Source organism: Fukomys damarensis, unplaced genomic scaffold, assembly GCF_012274545.1.
Source record: "Fukomys damarensis isolate Sample0158 unplaced genomic scaffold, DMR_v1.0_HiC HiC_scaffold_5, whole genome shotgun sequence".
Taxonomy (NCBI): Eukaryota; Metazoa; Chordata; class Mammalia; order Rodentia; family Bathyergidae; genus Fukomys; species Fukomys damarensis.
This window is the reverse complement of record NW_022900917.1, coordinates 61169366-61175793: the sequence shown is the minus strand read 5'-3', so window position 1 is coordinate 61175793 and position 6428 is coordinate 61169366. Positions and strand designations below refer to the sequence as shown.

Here is a 6428-nt window from a genome sequence, read left to right as displayed (position 1 = left end):
AAAAAAAAAAAAAAAATCAAAGATGACATCAGAAAATGGAAAAATATCCCCTGTTCCTAGACAGGCAGAACCAATATAGTCAAAATGGCCATACTTTCAAAATTAACATGCAGATTTAATGCAATACAGATTTAATACAGATTTAATGAGCATTCTTCACATAATTGGGGAAAATAAAACTAAAATTTGTATGGGACCGGAAGAGACCCAGAATAACAAAAACAATCCTGGGTAAAAAGAGCAAAGTGGGAGGCATCACAATCCCAGACTTACAGTTACATTACAAAGCTACTGAGATAAAGCAGCACGGTACTGGCACAAAAACAGACTTGTGGATCAGTGGGACAGAATAGAGGATGCAGAAAAGACCCTGAGCACATTCAAGTATTTGATCTTTGACAAAGAGACCAAAAACATACACTGGAGGAAAGGTAGCTTCTTTAATAAATGATGTTGGGAAAACCTGGCTCTCCACAAGCAGGAAAGATTGAGTCTAGATCCATATCTTTCACCATGTACTAAACTAAAATCAGAATGGATCACAGACCCAAGTGTTAGCACCGAAACAACCTGCCAGAATGTAAAATGAGTAAAACTCTTGAAGTCATAGGTGTGAGCAAAGCCTTTCCGAACAGAACCCCAATTGCACAGGAAATAGAATCATCAAATTGCAATGTCTCTGCATACCAAAAGAAACAACCAACAGAGTAAAAGCACAACCTACAGAATGGGAATAGTTTTCCCAGCTATTGATCAGAGTGGACTAATATCTAGAATATATAAAGAACTAAAAAAAATAATTAGACCACCCCAAATAAAAGACCCACTCAAAAAAATGGGCAAGCAACATAAATAGGCACTGCACAGAGGAAGAAGTACAAATGGCCAATATGTACATGAAGAAGTGCTCAACAACAAAAACAAAAAACAAAAAAAGAAACGTTCAACATCACTGGCTATAAATTAAAACAACACTGAGATTCCATCTTACCCCAGAAAAAATGGCCATCATCAAGAAATCAAATAATAACATGCTGGTGAGGCTCTGGGAAAAAAGAACCCTTTCTACACTGTTGGTGGGATTGTAAACTAGTACAACTACCTTTGAAATTAGAAGGGAGATTCCTCAAAAACACTGAAACTAGAAATTCCACTTGACCCAGTTATTCCCCTTCTAGCTATCTTCCCCAAAGAGTTAAAGACAATATTATAGAGTTACATGAATACCCATGTTTATAACAGCACAATTAATAACAGCTAAATCTTGGAAGCAGTCTGTATGTCCAGTTGAAACAAAAATTATAACACTAGATTATATTGTTCTCAATGTACACAAAATATTTAAGATACTATAAACAAAGGAAGATAAAAGATAGGAGATAAGAGTTTTACACTGAAACTGGTAAAATATTAAAAGCTGATGCTTTATAGAGATAGAGATGGAGACAAAGGGAAGATGGAACCTCCCTTCATCTCCTTTTTCTTCGCCACTTCCCACTTCCCCTGCACCATAGATGCTAGGGCTGGAACTGATGCTAGGGCAACAGCAGTGGGTGTCGGGCTGATCCAGGTGATGGCCCTGCTGCCAGTGCTCCTAGCCTCCTGGGCCCAGGGCCAATGAGGAGGCTGGTTGGTTTGGGCACCATGCAGGGGGTACTATGCAAATGGTCCAACTATCTGAGCAGTTGGCAATCTCCATCTCTATGAGAGAATATTATCCTATGATGATTCTTCTAAAGGTTGCAATGTAAGTATCCACATGGCAGTTTGTGAGATGCAAGACAACATCCACATGAACTCAATACTCCCTGGAGAAAGATATTTCCACCTGGAGGCTAGAGTGGCTGACAGACAGCAGTGGCTGGTAGCCTTAGGGTCAGCCAAGGCTTCCCAGACAGACAGACAGACAGTCAGACTCAGAAGGAGAAAGAATTTACTGAAAACTAGAAAACCAAATATCAGCCTAAGACTCTACTATGACCTCCTTGTTTAGTAGGTAGATAAAACAAAAGAAGTGTCTACAACCAGTGTGTCTAATTCCGAGGAGGAAATCACTGTAGGAACTCTGCTCAGATGAGCCTGGAATACTTTCCTGAACTCTTTGGAAGAATGTGTGTCAATTGCCCGTACAGCCTTCTCCTCTGAGCTGATCTGTTGCACTCCCCAGGGTCACTGCAGTTGGCCATTCTCAAGTCAAGCAAGTCATGAAATATCCTTTTGCATTGACTCATAATTCTTTGGAAAGGCAAGTGGAGTTGAACAATTGTGAAAATGGATCTTTAAATATGGCAATAAATCGTGATGAAGAAATCCTAATGAAAAACAAGAGCTCCTTGTATCTGAAATCTGCAGAGATAGACTGCAACATAACAAGAAAATCCAGAGGATAACAGTCCAAGGTGAAATTATGAAGGAAAATGGAGAGGAAAGCCTGAGAAATCATGACGGCAACTTGGCATGGCCTTGATTAGACTGCTCAAATGGCTCTCCGGAATCCCTCTGGGAAGCCACAGAAGTTATCTCAATTTTCTTACATACCATGAATGCCAGGCTTTAGTGACACTGAACTTCTGGAGAACAGTGGCATTCTTACAGAAGCATGCTGGGTGTCGTGTTATGCTGTTGTTCCAGTATTAGAGGTACTTGTCCCTACAGTGTTTACTTCTATTCAAATGGATCTTGTTGGAAATATTAAAAGTCTCAAATTTTTAAATGGAATTTTTGTTCATTTGTTTTCTGAGACAGGGTCTTTCTATGTAATTCAGGCTGGTCTCAAATTTACCATGTAGCCTACGTGGCCTGAACTCACAGGTGTCCTCTTTCCCCCTGAGTTCTGGGATTACTGACGTGCACCACCATGCCTTACAACTAAACAAAATTTTTGACAAAAACAAAAAAATGGCAAAAAGGATATACAGGCAGTCCTAAATAATGCTTATGGTGAAACAATACAACAATAGCATGTCTGAGTAGTTCAAAGGGTTTTTGCATTAGCTGTGAGAGTAGCTCCATCCTACAAATTCTCTTGTGGCCACACTGAGCCTTAACAATTTGCAAGTGTCAGTGAAAGAAGAAAGTTCTATACAGAAATGCTGCTGAGGAGGAAATGGATGAAAATGTGGTCATCTCCAGTGCTTTCTTTGGGATCTTGGCCACACTGACGGTCTCTTAGCTCCTCAGGTAGGAAGGTGCATCTGGGAGGCAGCAGGGTGTGGCTTCCATGGCCATGTGAGGTCTTGTGCAGCAGCCTTTTCCAGGGGATGAGATGGGGATTTGGTGCTGCAGGGAGGTTAACAGAGATTGGAAGCCATTGGTGGCCTCTTGGTGAGATTTAGAAATATATTTATATTTTGATAGCATTTCTTTAATAAAAATTGTTTTCACATGGATGTGGCTCAAAGGCTACCAGGTCATTTGTAATTAGATATAGAGAATATATAGAATTAAGGAAGCAAGTGTGTAATGAGTGACAGGGAAAGAATATAGTGTGCAATAAATACCCTTAGGAAATGTGCACACCCACTGGGGAAAAGGTTAGACTCCTGTCTTCTCCCAAACACAAAAGTAAATACTATATGAAATACAATGGGGAGGCTGGAAGCAGGAGGATTATAAATTGGGGCCCAGCCTGAGTAACTTAGTGATTTAGCAAGACTGTATATCAAAAGAAAAAAATAAAAAAGGAGGGCTGGGAATGTAGCTCAGTGCAGAGGCTCCAGGTTCATTCCTGAGTACTGGAAAACAATAATGAAACCCAAAACTTCATGAAGTGCTAAAAGAAAAATAGAGGGATTATTTTCATGATCTTTGGTTTATGAATTACCATGAAAGATACAAAATTCTAACACCAGAGAGGAAGTGATTGACAGATCTGACCAACAAAACCATAACCCAAAACCCAGGCCATTCTGATCAGTGAGTGATACGAGAAACAAATCTATCTGCAGGGTTGATCTAACAGGAAAAAGGGCAGGATCGACATAAATAAAAGGAGCAAAAGAGACAAATAATAGGAACAAGGTCAAGACTCAGAAGGACCCCCCAAGATATTAATAACCAATAACTTGCAAAGATGTTTAACCTCAATGAAAATTAGGGGAATGTAAGCAAAACATCATTGAGAGGCCATGTTTCACTATTTAGATGGACCAATGTAAGAAGGCAGAAATTCTCTCTGGGGTTAGTGAGTCACAGGGAAAGATGCATTCACATCCCACTGATGCCATTAGTATGGCTGTTTGGGTGGCATTTGGGCAATGGTTGCCAACATCTGACAGGATGTGGAAAAATTAAAAATGAACATTTTGGTCCATGACTTCTATTTCTGAACATAGCTTACATGAATATTCACAATGAATACAAGATAAATAAATAACAAAATATACCTTGGGTTGTTACACAGCAAAAATTGAAAACAGTGTTAATGTCTGTTAACAGGAGAAGAGCAAACAATTTTTGGTATATACATGTATGTTGTGAAATATTAGGGGGAATGTGTTCCAACTCCTTCACTGGATGTCTGAAACCTTGGATAGTATCAAACTCTAAATACATCTTTTTTTTTTTCCTCTGTGTGGAAGAACAAAATTAATCTGTTCTTCCATGTCTCACCCTGTGGTGCCACTCCTGTGCAGCTCCACTGCTGTGTTTTGGGGACTATTATTAGGTAAAATAAAGGTTACGTGAGCACAAACACTGTGATATATCGACTGGCACTCTGATAACTGAGTTGGCTACTGTGTGACTAATGGATGCATAGTGTATATGGTGTGGATGTTCTAGACAAAGGGATAATGCACAGCCGAGGCAGGATGAAGTGGGATGGTGAACACTTTCATTATGCACAACTTACGCTTATGAATTATCTTAGAAATTTTCCACTTAATGTTTTCAGACTTTGATTGACTGTGGGTAACTGAAGCCATGGCAAGTGGAGCTGTGAAAAGGTCTGCTGACTATAAATACACACATAAAGAAAATTTCCAATATATGTGTGGTGAAAGTCTTACTTATCTCAAAAAGAGCAAGAAAAACTGTACATATGAAGGGTCTGCCAGTTAACAGGTAGTCAGTGTATACTTGTTGAATGAAATACAGTACACTTAAATGCACAGAAAGAGTTCGGGAAGAATATGCAGGAAGCAGCCACAGTAGTTAATGCTGCGGGGAAGGACTGGGACTTGGGTGTGAGTGAAAAGGGACTTACCTGCCACACAGCATGCACTTCTCTATCACTAAAATTTATTGTGCGGTAGTTTTAAAGACGTTGTTCCCTTCCTTTTTTTTTCTTTTTATTGAGTTTATTGGTACATTTTAGGTACACAGTACAGTTACATCCATCATTGGGATCTTGTACCTTTACATGAAAGGCCTTGGTTCTCATTTTTTTCCCCTTGTCCCTGCCCTCCCTTCACCCTCCTCCTCCCCTTCACTGTTCCCTTCCTAAAGGAAGTGACTTCATTGCTCTCCACACTTTAAGGATAATCGCTTAGATATGGCAGTAATAGTTATCTTTCTGACTATTCTTTAGTATCATGGTGGCCACCATTTCTGAACACACATTGTTTCTATACTGGGGTTTGGCAAAGAAGCCTTAAAGATTGAAGGGCTGAGGATGCTGGTCCCAACTGAGCATCTGAGAAGGACCTTGTCTTCATTAGCCATCTTCTCTTCACTCCTCCACTCCCTGTAATCTGGCTTTTGCTCTCACGATCCTTGAAATCATTAAGATTTCCCAAACCTTTCTTGCTACAGAATTAATGGACACTTTGTGGTTCTCCAGTCACTTGACTGCTGAAACATTATCATTGTCCATCAATGATCTTTCCCCTTTTAGAAGGTTCCTTAACTTCTATGAAATTATACACTTCTGGCTTTTTTCTTCTCTTTTCTACTTTTTTCAGTCTCTTTGCATTTACTCTGTCTTCCTGTTTCTTAGATGTTTTGTTTTTAGGATTTGTCTTTAGACTTCATATTCGCTTTCTAAATTCCTCCTGCAGAATTCTGTGCCTTCTCATGGCTTAAATCCAATCTATGTGCCTTATATTCTAGGCCAGAGTCCTCTGTGATCCAAAGCTGCATGCCTAACTGTACCTGGACATCTCCACATGGCTCTGTGATCAGCATCTCAAAGTCAGCATATTCAGAATTATACCCATGTTCTCCAAGCTCAGATTTGCTGTCCCTGCTCAAGCCTCAGATTTCCCGATGGGCCCCATTCACTGTCCATTCAGAAACCTGGAAGTTGTTGTGGATCTTTCCTTTTAATTTGCATCCATATTCAGTTGAAATTGAAGTCCCGCCCACTCTCTGTTTCTGATGTCTCATGAGCCCAGTCTATTCTGTGTTCTCTATCCAAAGTCATTGTCTTGTTAGAGTCACATTTCTTAGCCTGGTCCAGGGGAATGGTTTTCTAAATTGGTGTGATG

General features: G+C 39.9%; 1 pseudogene; it reads left to right on the top strand.

Moving 5' to 3' along the window:
* Positions 1–1550: 1550 nt before the first annotated feature.
* LOC104866534 lies at positions 1551–6024 on the top strand (annotated as a pseudogene).
* The last annotated feature ends 404 nt before the right edge of the window (positions 6025–6428 follow it).